This window comes from Pleurodeles waltl, chromosome 5 (genome assembly GCF_031143425.1).
Source record: "Pleurodeles waltl isolate 20211129_DDA chromosome 5, aPleWal1.hap1.20221129, whole genome shotgun sequence".
Lineage (NCBI taxonomy): Eukaryota > Metazoa > Chordata > Amphibia > Caudata > Salamandridae > Pleurodeles > Pleurodeles waltl.
Genome location: NC_090444.1, coordinates 1,649,866,894 through 1,649,883,588, shown reverse-complemented (window position 1 = coordinate 1,649,883,588; position 16,695 = coordinate 1,649,866,894).

Below are 16,695 nucleotides of genomic sequence, written 5' to 3'. Positions count from 1 at the left end.
TGGGTGTGTTGCCCTGTATGGTTGTTATTGCCCTGGCAGCTTTGCCTTGTGTGAGTAGTGATTTTGTGGGCTAGGTGATTGTATCTAGTGTGCATGCTTTAGTGATGGGTGTCCATGGAGGTCTGTGAGGGATGTCCATGCATTGGTGTTGCATGCAGGGCTTGGTATTGGGATGAGTGTGTTGTGATGGTGGGATATGTGGGAGGTGTTGAAGTGAGGGGGGTGACGGTAGGGGTGGGGGTTTGCGATGACATGCAGGTAGGGGGAGTGATAGTAATAGATATTTGACTTACCAGGGTCCAGTCCTCCTACTCCTGTCAGGCCCTCAGGATGCATTATCGCCAAGACTTGCTCCTCCCATGTTGTTAGTTGTTGGGGAGGAGGTGGCGGTCCACTGCCAGACCTCTGTACTGCTATTTGGTGTCTTGCTGCTGTGGAACGTACCTTCCCCCGTAGGTCGCTCCACCTCTTCCTGATGTCATCCCTTGTTCTGGGATGTTGTCCCACGGCATTGACCCTGTCCACGATTCTCTGCCATAGCTCCATTTTCCTTGCAATGGACCTGTGATCTGAATAGCTGTGGTTCTACCCGGATGATTTCCTCCACCATTACCCTTAGCTTCTCCTCAGAGAACCTGGGGTGTTGTTGCAGTGCCATGTGTGTAGTGTGAGTGGTGTGGGTGAGGGTGTGTCGGATGCTGTGTTGGGGTGTGTATGGCACTTGTTTGTAATGGTAAAGGGTTGTGGGTAATGTGTGTGTGTTTTATAGTGGTGTGGATGTGTGGATGTGTGGGTGTGGTGTGTGTATGTGTGTCAGGTGTGTGTTATTCAAATTGTCCAATGTGGTGCTGTTCTGTTTGAGTGTGTGTATTTTGTGGGTCACAATGCTGTGGGCATAGTTCTGTTGGCATAACGGTGTGGGTTTTGGTACCGCCAGTTTATCACTGACCTTTGGGCTGGCGGACTTGTGTGTGTGGCTGTATAGAGAAGGATTGCTATGTGTGGGTTATAATATGGCCCGCCGGTAATCCGCTATGGCAGCAGTATGTTGGCGGCAGTCAGCATGGTGGTAAGTAGGATTTACCGCCAAGGTCATAATGAGGGCCTATATATTTTTTATAATTACTGTAATTATGTGACATGATAAGGACTATAAGTGGGTAATGTGAGTAAAATAATGCTGCAAAGGCTTTTGGAGACATATAAATAATGCCGTATTGAGAGATTCCTAGATCTTATGTTGTGTACCAGTGCCACCGTATGGCCTTTTGAATAAACAGTGTATGGTTTTTTAGTAATATGAACTAGAGGCTCTATGTATTGTACCTTCAGAACACTGTAGTGGCTGATAGTATACTTAATAGCTAACATCCTGAGTGAGACTGTTTAAAATTAATTTTATTCATGGTGAAATTTGACAATTGTCTTAGCATATACCGTAAATGCTCTATAGCTGTGGGCCCTCAGAGAAAGCTCATAGTCAATGTATTATACTGTAAGTGTGACATTTATTCCTTTTTTTTTTCTTCCATACAGAGCCCATGGGCGCACACAGTCTGCATGTCATCAGTGAAAAAGTTAGAAGGCGGCATTGAAAAGGCTGGCCAGAAAAGGAAGTCTACAATGCCTAAACAAGGACCCCCTTTAAAGAAAGGAACCTCCAATAGGAACAAATCAGGTGTGCTTTAAAAAAAAAAGTAGAGCCAAAAGAATACTAACCTCTTTCTCTCTCAAGCAACTTCTTTTTTTCCTCTAGACTATAGAGGTTCTAGCAATACATAGAATGTATTTTTATCTTTTACACCATAGAACCATCATAAAAGATCTCAGGAGGAGTCCACTGTGAGGCCAAGCGGTCAGCACCGCCTATAAAGGACGTCACAGGGCCCCTTCAAAACACAGAGTCATCAACATCCATAGGGATCATCGCAGGGCATCAGGACAAACTACACCCAGGCTCTACAGATAGTTGTCACAGACCAGGTAGAGACCTTAACCACTGTATCACTTTACAAACAAACCCAGTGACCAGTACACCGAACACTTCTACAGAAAATTCAGTTGGTGGAGAAGTTACAATCGCAGACATTCAACATCAAGTACTGTGCAAAACCGCTGAAGGGGATCCCAACCAGTGCAACAACCCTAAAGTAAACTGTCCTTCCTTAAAGAATCGAAAGAAAAAGCAACCTGTCCCTGAACTCCAAATGGTTTCTCTAGAACTCTCAGTTAAAAACACAGGTACGCCTCAGGCAGGACACCGTAATCCACAAAGGTCTAAGGGCCAGATGCAGGAAACAAATAGCGAGTCGCAAACGACAAAAATTGCCGTTTGCGACTCGCTATTCGTGTTTCCCAATGCAGAAATGCATATTGCGAGTCGGTACCGACTCGCAATATGCATTTCCGAATCGCAAATAGGAAGGGGTGTTCCCTTCCTATTTGCGATTCTGAGTGGTATGCAATACCATTTGCGACCGCATATGCGGTCGCAAATGGTGTTGCAGTTACCATCCACTTCAAGTGGATGCTAACCCACTCGCAAATTGGAAGGGGTCCCCATGGGACCCCTTCCACTTTGTGAATGGACCCACAAATATTTGTTCAGGGTAGGTAGTGGTCCAAGGGACCACTACCTGCCCTGAAAAGAAACCGAAACTAAAGGATTCGTTTTTTTTTTAAGTGCAGCTCGTTTTCCTTTAAGGAAAACGGGCTACACTTAAAAAAAAAAAACTGCTTTATTTAAAGCAGTCACGAACATGGAGGTCTGCTGACAACAGCAGGCCTCCATGTTTGCGAGTGCCTATACTCGCTATGGGGCCGCAATTAGCGACCCACCTCGTGAATATTAATGAGGTGGGTCATTGCAACCCCATAGCGAGTCGCAGTCTGTGTCTGAGACACCGTACTGCATACCAATTTGCGAGTTGCAAATTGCGAGTCGCAGGGTCTCGCAATTTGCAAGTCGCAAATTAGCATTTTGCTACATCTGGCCCCAAGTGTTTTACAGTTGAGATGTTTAATGTAGATGTGGTTCCCAGTGGATTGGTCCTAAAACCTCCTATAACTATTTTGGATTCTAGGCAGCCGCGGGTGTAACGGTGGCGGGGCGGCACACGGGGAGAGAGCATGGGGGAGGAGGGGTTAATAAAATATATATAAAAAAATAACACTTGCTTCCTCTGTCGCGCTGCAACGCTCCTCTCTCACGCTGTCACTGCAGGCACAGGCTCCCAGCCTGCCCTGCACCAACGCTGCTCAGAGCAGCATCAGGATTGGTTGGGAGCACCCTGCCAGGGCGCTCCCAGGCAGACTGGGAGCCTGTGCAGGCTGTCGCCAGCCCAGCAACACAATTGCTGGGCTGGCAACAGCCTACTGCGCATGTGTGTTTGGCCGGCCCAAGATGGCTGGCCAAACACATATGACCTCTGAGGATAGTGCACTGTGCACTCCCCTCACTGCTTGTGACCCCAATGCCCTGCCCCTTTTGCAAGGAAAGGATAATAAACATGGTTTATTATTCTTTTCTTGGGAAAGGAATTGCAGCATTTGCTGCTGGCAGAGAGGGGGGGAACGCTCTTCTGCCCTTGCGGAGGAGCTGCCATTGACTCTAGGTATGGAAATTATCAACCAGTTGAGGACCCTTATTCCGACTGTATAGGACTTCTCAGGGTACTGGCGGGAGTGGGGGCGAGTTCTGAAACAATAGCAGCCGCCAAGCACAACGGGCCTTCTAGCGTAGACCCTGAGGGGCAGCAATCCCCTGTTCAACAATCACCCATTCCCAGCCCCTGCGCTTCATATGCATCAGCGGCCCTAAGCTATTACGATCACTATTTAAGTTTTCCATATCTGATGTCCCCAATTACACCTCCGGGAGCATACGATCCCACCAGTTCTCCATCAAGTGTATACGTTCCTGGGTCTTTTCCCTCCTCAATATACCCTGACAGTAGTACGGACGGTAACGGGTCACAAAATCGGAGTTTTTGGAACCCCTTCTAGCAAGGAACAGTCCTCAGAAGCACCTGGGTGTTCGGATTGAGGTCTTGTTTTTTGACCCGTCCTGGCCCTACCCGCCAGAAAGCTGGACCCTTGGACCACTCCCTGCCCTGAAAAAATGTTTTGGGGTCCAGTCACAAACTGGAAGGGGTCCCATGGGGACCCCTTCCAATTTGCGAGTGGGTTACCATCCACTTGAAGTGGATGGTAACTGTGATACAATTTGCGACCGCGTACGCGGTCGCAAATGGTATTGCATCCCACTCAGACTCGCAAATAGGAAGGGAACACCCCTTCCTATTTGCGAGTCGGAAATGCATATTGCGAGTCGGTCCCGACTCGCAATATGCATTTCTGAATAGCAAAGTGGCTTTTGCGCCTCGCAAACGGCGATTTTCGCCGTTTGCGAGGCGCAAACACTTTGCTACATCTGGCCCATAGTTCTGTTTCTGGTTGCAATTGTTTTTGCATAGCCCTTCCGAGTTTCACGTGAATTGTGAGTTTTCTATTTTGTATATTGTAATCCATGTCTTTCGGACTGAAGTAAAATGAAGTGTAATTATAATAATAAATGACCAACAATAAGAAAAAACATTCATAACATTCACTCCTTGGTTTAAGAATGTTAAGCGTTTCCATCTCACCTGTGAATTTCCCCAGAAGCTAATAAAAGATCAAATGTTATCTGCATGTAACTGTTTTCGTGCTCTTTATCCCTCGAAGCCCACGAATCCAGGAATGATAGCCACTGCATTGCAGCCTACGTTCTGCACTGCGGATATGCTTCCTCGCCGACCTCCTGGAACTGACATCTTATTGAAGGCTATTATCATTAATCATTACTTTTAAACGCTGAGCCATTTGACCTGTCCACGCATTTTAACAGCTTCACTATAGTTAACCCTCTGCAATAATGCAGATCGATTCTCTAAGGCAGCTCCTTATGTCTTCCTTGTAATTGATTAGACAACACGGTCAGTTGCAGCCTTTACATCCAAGAAGACAACGAAAGATAATATTCTGCGAAAGTTTTCCAAGTGCTGAGATAAGAAACATGTAAACACATTTTCCGAATACTCATTTATTTTAAAAACTTTCAAATGGCATTGGACAAAATTAATGTTCGTTTTGGAACATCAAAAAGACCCATAAACAACCAGGATAAAGGAAAGGGAAAAAACGAAATAAACAAATAATTTATATTTACGAATGCTTAACATTAAACATGTTCCTTCATAGACAAAGCAAAGAAGTATCAAGGGGACGTTTTGTTTTTGTCCAAGGACCGCCGTGTTGGCAGTGGCAGTCATACTGCCAACAGGCTGGCGGAGAAGTCTGACAAATTATGACCTAGGCCGTCTTCCCTACGGAATACAGCCAAAGCACCACCAGCACCGCAACTGCAATTAGACCACCACGGACGACTGTAGGCCGGGGGAGACCGTGTTGCTGCCGGATATATTACAAGGCTGCACACCACCAAGATTTCTGCCGAGGTTGCACCACCACAGAAACCCTGGCAGAAACAAACTTTATAACTTCCAGGTAGCTATACACGACCGGAGCCACCATGGAACCCCAACTATACGTCATCCTGCTGTGCCTGCTCGCTAAAAGACTACGGAATCTTCAACCACCAACGACAGCAGCCACAAGTACACACACAAACCTGTTACTGTTGTATATTGCTAAATATTTTACACTTAAACAACATACCATCGGGAAGAGGGTGCGAGGGCAACACTCACACATAACTGTGGCAGCAGGGCTAACAGGGGCTGGGGCAGAGGTGCCTGTGGCAAAGGACACCTCCACCCTCTTTGGTGAGCAGGCACGACCAACTGGGTGGGGAGCTACAGAAAAGGCGTTGGTAAAAAGGGGGCAGGCTGACAGAGATGGATCTGGGGTGGTCCCAGATGGGTCCGCCACCTCCAGTGAGTGTCCACTGAAGGAGGATTCCAAAGATGATGAGGTGGATCCTGTCTCCCCTGTATCACTTCCCTCTCCCTCCAGGGAACTGGGTCCCTCGGTGTCAGTGGTCATGACTTGGAGTCCTGTGGCCAGCAGCTTCCCCATTCGGCTGTGCCCCATCTCCTTCGCCTGACAATGCTAATGCTGGAAAACAGATAGAGATGTACGTTCATCATATTCTTTTCATACACTAACATCACACTGTACACATCAATCACATTACATTCAGTTGTACTACACCCCTAGGTAGAACCAGGTTAGGGCCAACATCATGTCACAACTAGATACCATCTAAACCCCTACATTACAACAATGTCACACACCAGCTAAGCCCCCTATCGTACACCTACTATACCATTATATCAGTAGAACTATCACAATAACCATTCCATGATAACCTATCTTGCCAACATGATTCTGAGGCCCATATTTATACTTCAATTGCATTGAATTTGCTAAATTTTTTAATACACATTTGGCACAAACTTAACTCCATATTTATATTTTGATGTTAGACACATCTAGCGTCAAAATATAGGAGTTTGAACCATTTTTTGGTTGTGTGCACATACCTTGCATCAATGAGATGCAAGGTAGGCGTTCCCATCTAAAAAATTGTGCTATCCCCATATTTATCCCCCAATGCTAAAATGACGCACGGGTGGGAGGAGGGGCTAGATGATGGTGCAAAGCTTGCTTTGCACCATTATTTAACACCTGGGACAGATCAGGCGTTAGGGGACCTGTGTGTAATGAAGAAAGGACCCAGGGTACAAACTTGTAGGTTCTTTATTAGGAGTATCCTATCCACAACTGCAGGAAAACACCTTCTCTCTATCATCTCTCCTCCAGTCTAACCGCCCTCCTCAAGAATCCAACCCAGAACTTCCACTCCTGAACACTCTAATATGATGTCAAAGAGACCTCAGCCAAGCCATAGAATTGTTTCTATTCTATAATCTACCGCACACCTTCCCCTTTAAAAATGAAAAATAACATTACATTAAGGCACAACACAAAATGAATACAATAAATACAAAAGAGTATATCTGAAAGTTTAAATTCATGAACTTTTCTTGGAAACTACCACCCGATTGAGATTCCACACTCTCCCATCTCTGATCTTTACAGCATTTCTAAACAGTTTTATGACTTCAAAAGGACCCATAAATCTGCTTCCACTTTTACACAACATTGGTTGCTTAATTAAAACTTTGTCCCCCACTTTCACATCAATTTCACACGTGTTCTTCTTATCATCATAATATTCCTTCCTCCTCTGCACACAGTTTCATTCATGCTCCTCATTCTCCCTCATGTCATCCCACAATACACAGTCATCCTTTCCCCAACTCACCCAACCTGGTGCTAACAAAGTATTGGCCTTGCGTCCTCTAAACAATTAAAAAAGAACGTTACCAGTCGTAGTATGGGGAGAAAACCTATATGCACGCAGGAAACTCTTAAGACCTTCCTTCCAATTCCTGTTTGCCGCAACCTCTAATTGAATGCACTCCTTTACACATTTGTTAAATCTCTCGACTGTACCATTTCCTTCAGGATGATACAGGGAACACTTCTTATGCCTAATCCCTCTTTCTTTAAGATAGGATTCAATTTCCCTTGACACAAACTGTGGACCATTATATGTCACTATAACATTAGGATAACCTTCACGATTGAAAATCTCACTTAAAAAATCAAGTATTTTTTTAATTTCCATACTACAGCCGATGCATAATTCGGCCCATCTAGAAAATTGATCTACTAATTCCAAAATGTAGTTACATCCACCCCTCACATGAATGGGTCCTACCACGTCAAGAGCTACAACCTCCCATGGCTTGGGCGACAATTCTTTAACTCCCATAGGTGGTACTCTGGCCTTATAAATTTTGTCACTACTGCAACAATCAGGACAATCTCTAATTCTTCTTTCAATCATGAGATCCATGCCTGGCCACCAGTAATTAAGACGGATTCTGGCTTTGGTTTTGCCCATTCCCTGGTGCCCTTCGTGTCCCAAATCCATTATCTTCTCCCTCATCACAACAGGAACTACCAATCTGGAACCACGCAAAAGTACACCACCATCTATGGATAACTCGTCTTTCACTTTCCAAAATCCTCCTAACTCTTTCTCCCGTTTGGCACTCATGCTCCATCCCTCACTGACTTCCTTGCACACCCATTGCAAAACGGAACCCCTTATAACCGCATTCACCCTTTCCTCTCGACTTACAACTCCTTCCGTTATACAACACACGCTTATTTCACTTTCCAGATTCTTCTCCAAACACACTTCTGTCTCTGTACTAAGTCTAGACAAACAGTCAGCCATCCTGTTGTCAGGTCCTGGAACATAAAATACTTTGAATGCAAAGTCTTGCAGACCAAAAACCCACCTACTAATCCTACTGGAAATCGTATCAAGACCCTTACTCATGAACACTTCCACCAAAGGTTTATGGTCAGTGAAGACCTGAAATTCCCTTCCCCATAGGAAATTCCTTAACTTGTGAATAGTCCAAAACACACTCAAAGTTTCCTTCTCAATCGTGGAATAGTTGACCTCAGCCCCTCACAAGCTTCTAGAGCAATATACTATTGGTTTGAGTACCCTCTCATCTGTTTCTAGCAACAAAACTGCACCTAAATCTTTCATACTAGCATCCGTCATGATGACACTTTGCTTTCCCGGATCAAACGAATTCAAACTCTCAGCACCTAACAAGTCCCTTTTTCTACTCTCAAATTCTTCCTTACATTCTTCATTCCACACAAATTCACAACCTTTCTTCAACAAACTCCGCATGTGCACCGTTTTGAATGCTAAATTTGGTAAAAACTTGGCACACCATTCCAAGAAAGGACAACAGTTCCTCTTTTCTTTCCGGATTGCGTAGATTTAAAATGTTCGTTACTAGACTTTCTTTCGGACACACACCTTTTGACGTTATTTTGTGACCCAGATATTCAATTTCAGATCTGCAGAAAGAACACTTCTTCAACTTGAGAGTTAAACCATGCTCCCTCAAAATGGTAAGATCCCTCCTAACTCTCATCTCATGTTCTGCCTCTGTTTGACCATGTATTAGAATGTCATCTTGGAAACACTTCACCCCCGGTTCCGAACCAAATAAATTGTACAGGATGCGTTGAAAAACTGCCGCTGCAGACACCAATCCAAATGGCATCCTTTTAAATCTGAAGATCCCAAACGGCGTGATAAAAGCTGTATAGTCTCTAGAGTCAGCATGTAGCATGACTTGATGGTAAACTGAGGTTAAATCCAACTTGCTGTAAAACTTTGACCCATGCAATAATGTGACCATCTCAGTTATGTTTGGCAGGGGAAATTGATTTCTTAAATCCACACACAGCCTGATTTCTCCTGTTTGTTTACGTGCCACTACAATGGGAGAAACCCACTCAGATGACTCCACTGGTTTAATTATGTCTTCATCACACAACCTCCGTATTTGTCTTTCAACATCATCCTTACTCCACAGTTCTTGTCTTACTTTATCACTCAAGCATCTCACCATTAACTGGTCTCTAATGTGCTCATCAATCGTGCTTCCAAATTTGCACGTAGATGCTAATTTCCTTAAGGCCGTGACATATTCTTCAGTAGTTTCCCCTGGTTTTTGTTCTCTCATGCCAAAATGGTATCGCTCCAATATGGTGCTGACTATAGGCAGGAAATGCAGATCTAACTTCTTTAAACATATTTCAAATTCATTTAAATCAGTACCTTCATTTCCTGGGTCTGGTAACGTCTCAAAAATTTCCTGCCCTTCACACCCCAAACAGTGCATAAGTAAGGCTGTTTTCCTCTCATTGGATAAATTAGTGCCACAAACTCCATAATAATGAAGAAATGTCTTTTTCCACTTGGACCACTTGATAGGTGGTTCCCCTGGTACAGTAAGAAAAAATGGCAGAGGAGAAATATTCTGCATGCTGTGTTTCTTTTAGGAATGCTTTGTACATTTAATAAATCCGCTTTAATAAACTTTAGAGTTCTGAACTACTTTGCAAAATATGATCTGCTCAGATATGTGGAAAGATGAAAGTTTCACTTTTGTAGTCTCTCCATATCCTTATGTATACAGTACACTTTCAGGTTCTTTTTGTTGGAGAAAATCCCTTGTGTAACCATTTCCTAGTTTTTTTTTTCCTTTTGTTTAAGATAGCAATCGAGTCTTTGAAGTCATCAAATGTTTGAAGAAACGCAGGAAGATCCACCTTAACGAGGAGGTAAGCCGGTTAACCAATTTGTATTTAGATTTAAATCACGCCGGATTCGTGTGTGAGAAACTAGTTGGTGCGCACAGAGACACGCGATCCTCCAGTTGGCTAAATGAAAACCGGATGGACAATGGGTGCGTGCAGAGAAACGCGATCCTCTGGACAGAGCCTGCTGAGTAACACCCGCATTGGCACGCATCCGCATTTACTGAACAGTTTAAAAAATAAGCTTGAGCGGGTAGCACGCGGCTGGAATATCTCCAAAGCATACTTCTTTAAGTGGAGGGAAAATGATGAAATAGCTCACCAGCTTAAACAAACAGTTCCCGGCCGAAGAAACAGCAGCTCTACAGCTCCTAGCTGAACGACAACAGTTCTTTGAACGAAGTAATGGAGCAGTTCGGTACAGGGAAACAGCAGACCTTCGAAGAGACACGAAAAAATCCAGTAGAGACTTCACTGTGTTCTTCTGTTAGGATACTCCTTGGGGTCACCTCAGTCACCAAATGTAATGAAGAAAGGACCCAGGGTACAAACTGGTAGGTTCTTTATTAGGAGTATCCTATCCACAACTGCAGGAAAACACCTTCTCTCTATCAGCTCTCCTCCAGTCTAACCGCCCTCCTCAAGAATCCAACCCAGAACTTCCACTCCTAAACACTCTAATATGATGTCAAAGAGACCTCAGCCAAGCCATAGAATTCTTTCTATTCTACAATCTACCACACTGTGGGCCCATTTCCATGGTTAAACACCATGAAATGGGTCGGGTCCACAGGTGCCCTCCCCAAGCCCTAGGAACACCCCCACCCACACCAGAGGGACAAGAGATGATGGGTGACCCATCCCAGATGAGTAGGGTAAGTATAGGTAACTATATATATTTTTTTTTTAAGTGCCATCGGGGGCCCTAACTTAGGGCCCCCTGTATGGCACAGGGGCAATGGCCATGCCCCAGGGACACTTGTCCCCTGTGCTGGCCATTGGGTTGGTGGGCATGACTCCTGTCTTTCCTAAGATAGGAGTCATGTTTTTAGTGGTTGTGCACCAGGAAATGGGGCTAGTCTGGTTAGAGGCATTCTTTTTTGCTTCTAACCAGGCTAGGGTCATTTTTTGACACACAACCCCCTCCTTCCCTACCGCTACTCCCACCCAGCTAGCGTCTTTTTTTAAACATGCTAGCCAAAGCCTAGCACCGGCTTGTGCCATTCCTTTAATATGGTGTTTGGCTGGAGCTGTGGAATGGCACAAGCCGGCGCTATACTTTTTGTCGCAAAACTGCGTTTGTGCAGTTTTGCGGCAAAAAGTATAAATCTGGGCCTGAGTCTCTATCCACAAGCAACATAGTTAACCAACAACCAAGCAATGGGAAATAGTGGTAACGTTCATTTCAACATATCACAATACACAAAATCCACACATACCTACATTATTAGCTTATGTAATGTACTAGGAAAGGGGCCTTTTCATATGCCAAACACAAGACAGCATGTTGCATACAAGCCAAAACCATTTCATGTCACAGAGTCCACAACCTTCACAATTGGCATTTGGAAATATGCAACAACTACATTTCCTAATTTGGAGTATGATAGAGTCTAAGCACGTCACCAACACATGTACCCATAGTCATATAGGAAAGGATGATACATACTTTGTTCACCTACTCGTCTTAGTCATTCTCCATCTGTAAACAAAGTCTTGCACACTCATAGGGGGCTAATTAGCCCATAGCATTTACTCACAAACAACCACAGGTAGCAAAACAACTCCTTAAATATAATGGACACGTGTCATGTGCATGAAGGCCACAACAGTACAGTGTATAATGATGAGTGGTACCAACGATAGTCCAATGTTTGAGTGGCAACATCACTATCCACACTTCAGACATGAGCAGTGGTGCGTCTGTATTGGAATTTGTCAATGTCATAAAACCACATTTGAGAATACCACGATGGAGACAGACACCTTGAGGCTAGCCAAATGACTGACTACACTTACCATTCCACTCACATGTGACTGTGAATTACAACACCTGCACCACAATGTAGTCAGTGCAAACAATAGGTTTCCATAAAAAAGGCAAACAAAACAGATCCAATATAGCAAAAGAAATATCTATGAGACATTACAATGTTTATTTATGACAGAACCTTACAATGCACACATAAAGTTGTCAAAAACCGGTAATTAATGTAACTGTTCATAAGATGTCCTGACCTATTTAGCATGCCCACAAAACAATTAATGTGTAAATAGCTGTGCATCCACTTACCATTCTATTAACATGTACATTGGGAGTATGGCTCTGTAGGTGGCAAGTAACAACCAGCAGAGTTTGTATAGCAGTATAATGGTACACATATGACAGTCACATGCGCATCTTCATATGCTTTTGTACAGAAGTGTTAGACCTGACAGCCTTAGGGTGGTCACCCCTAACTTTTTGCCTGCCTCCCTACACTTTTTAGATACTGTTTTTGCTGGTTTTAAGACTCTGTGCACTTTACCACTGCTAAGCAGTGCTAAAGTGCATATGATCTCTACCTTTAAACATGGTAACATTGGATCATACCCAATTGGACTATTTAATTTACTTATAAGTCCCTAGTAGAGTGCACTATGTGTCCCCAGGGCCTGTAGATTAAATGCTGCTAGTGGGCCTGCAGCACTGATTGTGCCACCCACTTACGTAGCCCCTTAACCCTGTCTCAAGCCTGCTATTGCAAGGCCTGTGTGTGCAGTTTCACTGCCAATTCAACTTGGCATTTAAAAGTTCTTGCCAAGCCTAAAACTCCCCTTTTTCTACATATAAGACACCTCTAAGGTATGCCCTAGGTAACCCATAGGGCAGTGCGCTGTGTAGGCAAAAGGCAGGACATGTACCTATGTAGTTTACATGTCCTGGTAGTGTAAAACTCCTACATTTGTTTTTACACTACAGTGAGGCATGCTCACTTCATAGGCTAACATTGGGGCTGCCCTCATACATTGGTTGAGTGGTAGCTGCTGATCTGAAAGGAATAGGAAGGTCATATTTACTATGGCCAGAATGGTGACATTAAATCCTGCTGACTGGTGAAGTTGGATTTAATATTACTATTTTAGAAATGCCACTTTTAGAAAGTGGGCATTTCTCTGCACTTAAATCTTTCTGTGCCTTACAATCCACGTCTGCTGGACTTAGTTGACAGCTCCTTGTGCATTCAGTCAGACACACCCCAAACACAGGATACTCAGCCTCACTTGCATACATATGCATTTTGAATGGGTCTTCCTGGGCTGGGAGGGTGGAGGCCCTGCTCTAACACCCCCTACTGGGACCCTGGCAGACAGGAATGAACTGTAAGGGGACCTGGTGCACTTCTAAGCCACTCTTTGAAGTCTCCCCCACTTCAAAGGCACATTCGGGTATATAAACAGGGCCTCTGCACCTACTAACTCAGACACTTCCTGGAGAAGAAACTTGTAACCAGAACCTGCATCCTGCCAAGAAGAACTGCCTGGCTGCCCAAAGGACTCACCTGACTGCTTTCTGTGAAGGACTGCTGCCTTGCTGTTGCCCGCTGCCTTGCTGCTCTCTGGCTGAGGTAAAGAAGTGCTCTCCCAGGGCTTGCATAGAGCTTGCCTCCTGTTCCCTGAAGTCTCAGGACCAAAAAGACTTCATCTCTTCAAGAAGGACTTCTTGTGTGGCGAAATTCGACGCAGAGCCTGCCAGAAACGACGCACAGCCTGCACCATGGTGAAAATGTGGCAGCAGTGTCAGGAGTCAAGTGAGGGATTCAGCAGAAGATGGCGGTCATGTCCACCGCGTACAGGACCGTCACTGCCAGCGGACGTCACCATCGGCCAAGGTCTGCCAAATGCAGCAATGTGTTCCTATGGCAATGTCCACGGGGTTGTGACCACCTACCACCATGACGACATCCGCCTGCGGAGTTACGTCACTTCCTGATGTCCAGTACAGTAGGTCAGGCAGCTGCCGTTTTGTGGCTCATATATGTACGTTAAGGTTATGATAGTTGCATCATTGACTAAGATTCCTATTTGTGATAATGTGTCAACAGCTGGCTTAATGCAAACATGTAGCAATGTGCATGTACTACGTTAGGAATGTGAAAATGAAGTATTCAGAGTTAAGTACATGAAACAGTATTGTCAGCAGGATAATGACGATCTGAACAAAGTATAGGTGTTCCAAATATGTTACACATGTTAAGAAAGTTGATTTGACTTTTACAGTCAGTGACATGTTTCTCCATTCAAATAACATGCTAGGGGCAAGGGGATCTGATTACAGTATTTAGGTAAATGTTGGCTAGGTATGTGATGACTACAACCTTTTTACTGTTTAATATGACATAATGTAGCTTTATCAGTGACGTTGGTGTGATCATTCTTATGATGTATAGATTGAGTCATACACATACTTTCTGGTTTTGTCCCACATAGTTACCCTGGCATGAGAACAGCGAGACAACCTCCAGTGTATCGTCCACTAGCAGACTTTCGCACAATGGAGGAGTGACATGTCATCCAAATATACCGCTTGGATCCTGATTTGGTGCCTGCCATTTGTAAGCCCAAGTGCATACCTCCAATTGTCCAAGTCATATCAGTGCTACAGTTCCAGGCCACTGGGTCCTTTCACAATACAGTGGCCCTAACTGCAGGGATGTCTCAGCCCATGTTCAGTCTGGTTTTGAAGGTTGTACTCTCTGCATTGTTGAAACACCTGGACCTACATCAGAATACTCCAATGTGAGGATTTGGCCCTTGTAAAGGCTGTTTTTTATGCTTTGGAATGCATTCCACATGTGGTTGGAGCCATAGATGGCACCCATGTTGCCTTGGTTCCCCCAAGTGCCCATGAACAGATATATATAGGAACAGGAAAAACTTCCACTCCATCAACATTCAAGTGGTCTGTTTGGCTGACCTCTACAGTACATTTCACAAGTTTGGGCAAAGTATCCTGGGTCAGTCCATGACTCCTTCATCATGCGGAACAGCAATATCCCTCTGCTAATGAAACGACTATACGCAGACAGGGCCTGGCTGGTTGGTAAGTCCTATATGTCCTGCGTGTCCATATCTTTTATCTGCAATCATATATGTGGATGTCCAAGATGAATTGTTGAAACGATTCCTTACAGGGGAATCTAGCTGCCCAAACCATCCTTGGTTGTTGACCCTGTAAGGACACAACCACACCAGGTGAAATCTGCTTCAATGGGGGCCACTGATGGGCAAGGCGTGTCATGGAGCAGACTTTTGGGCTCATGAAGGCAAGGTTTCACAGCATTGATCAGTCTGGAGGAGCCCTCCTCTACTCATCCAACAAGGTTTGTAAAATTGTCATTACCTGCTGCATGCTCCACAACCTCGTCCTGAGATGTCAGATACCATTCATACCAGATGTGGGGAGCCAGCAGATACTGTGGGTAGAACTGGAGATTTGCCAAGTGGGAATGAGCAGGTTGAGGATAAAGCTGGAGACATCGGGGGTGATCTCATCAATCAGTACTTCAACTGAATCAAGGTATGTGATGTGATGTAATAAAAGTGATTCAGTGGGGTATTGGTGAGGTCAGCAATGCCAGATAAGGTCCTTATTATGACCTTCGGATAGGTCATAAGTGGCTCCAAAGCCCATGACTCAGATATGAATGCAGTTTGTTACGTGGAGCTATGTACAGAACTGTTATGCACATAGTCTAATGTTTTCAAAATGGACAATCAAAGTGGCATATGTACATATGATTTGGTAGTGTGGTTTACATGTATCAATGTGACCTGTACCTTATGTTTGTCAATTCCAGATCACAGATTGACTGCTTGGCTCATCCTCATTTGCCAATATCAGACAGTGCCACAGGCAGATGGGATTTGCAGACTGATCTGAAGTGAACATGCATTCAAACAGGTACTTTCTGGCATGCGATTTGTGGTGTGTGAGTTCTATGGTCTATGTGAGTATTGGAGGTGGGGCCAATGGGTGCATGTGTGTGTTCATTGGTCTCTGACCCATGTCATAATGTGGTATCCAGACCCTTTAACATCATAATGTATTTTGTTGTATGTGAACTAACATACATAGCTGTCAGTGTGTTTCCACTTCACAGAACAATGTGCATGTGTCTGAAGACTAACATAGGTGACTGGCAAGTCTACAGATACCTGACCATTACTGGGGACATTAATACTGACCTCTATCAGTTTCATGAGGTATGGTCATTTGGGAACTGTGATATGGGTATGTGATGATGCTTTAGCTGATGATACATTGAACCAACCTGTTTGCCTCCTGCAATACTGAAAGACTGACATGTCCCTAATTTCAGAAGTCTGCGAGTTGGTAGTGTTTGATACCTAGGCTGCAACACTGAAGTTAGCAGCATTCCTTCACTATGTGGTAAGTGGCATTCTCCAAATAAAGATGTGAGGATGTACAATACAAGTAAT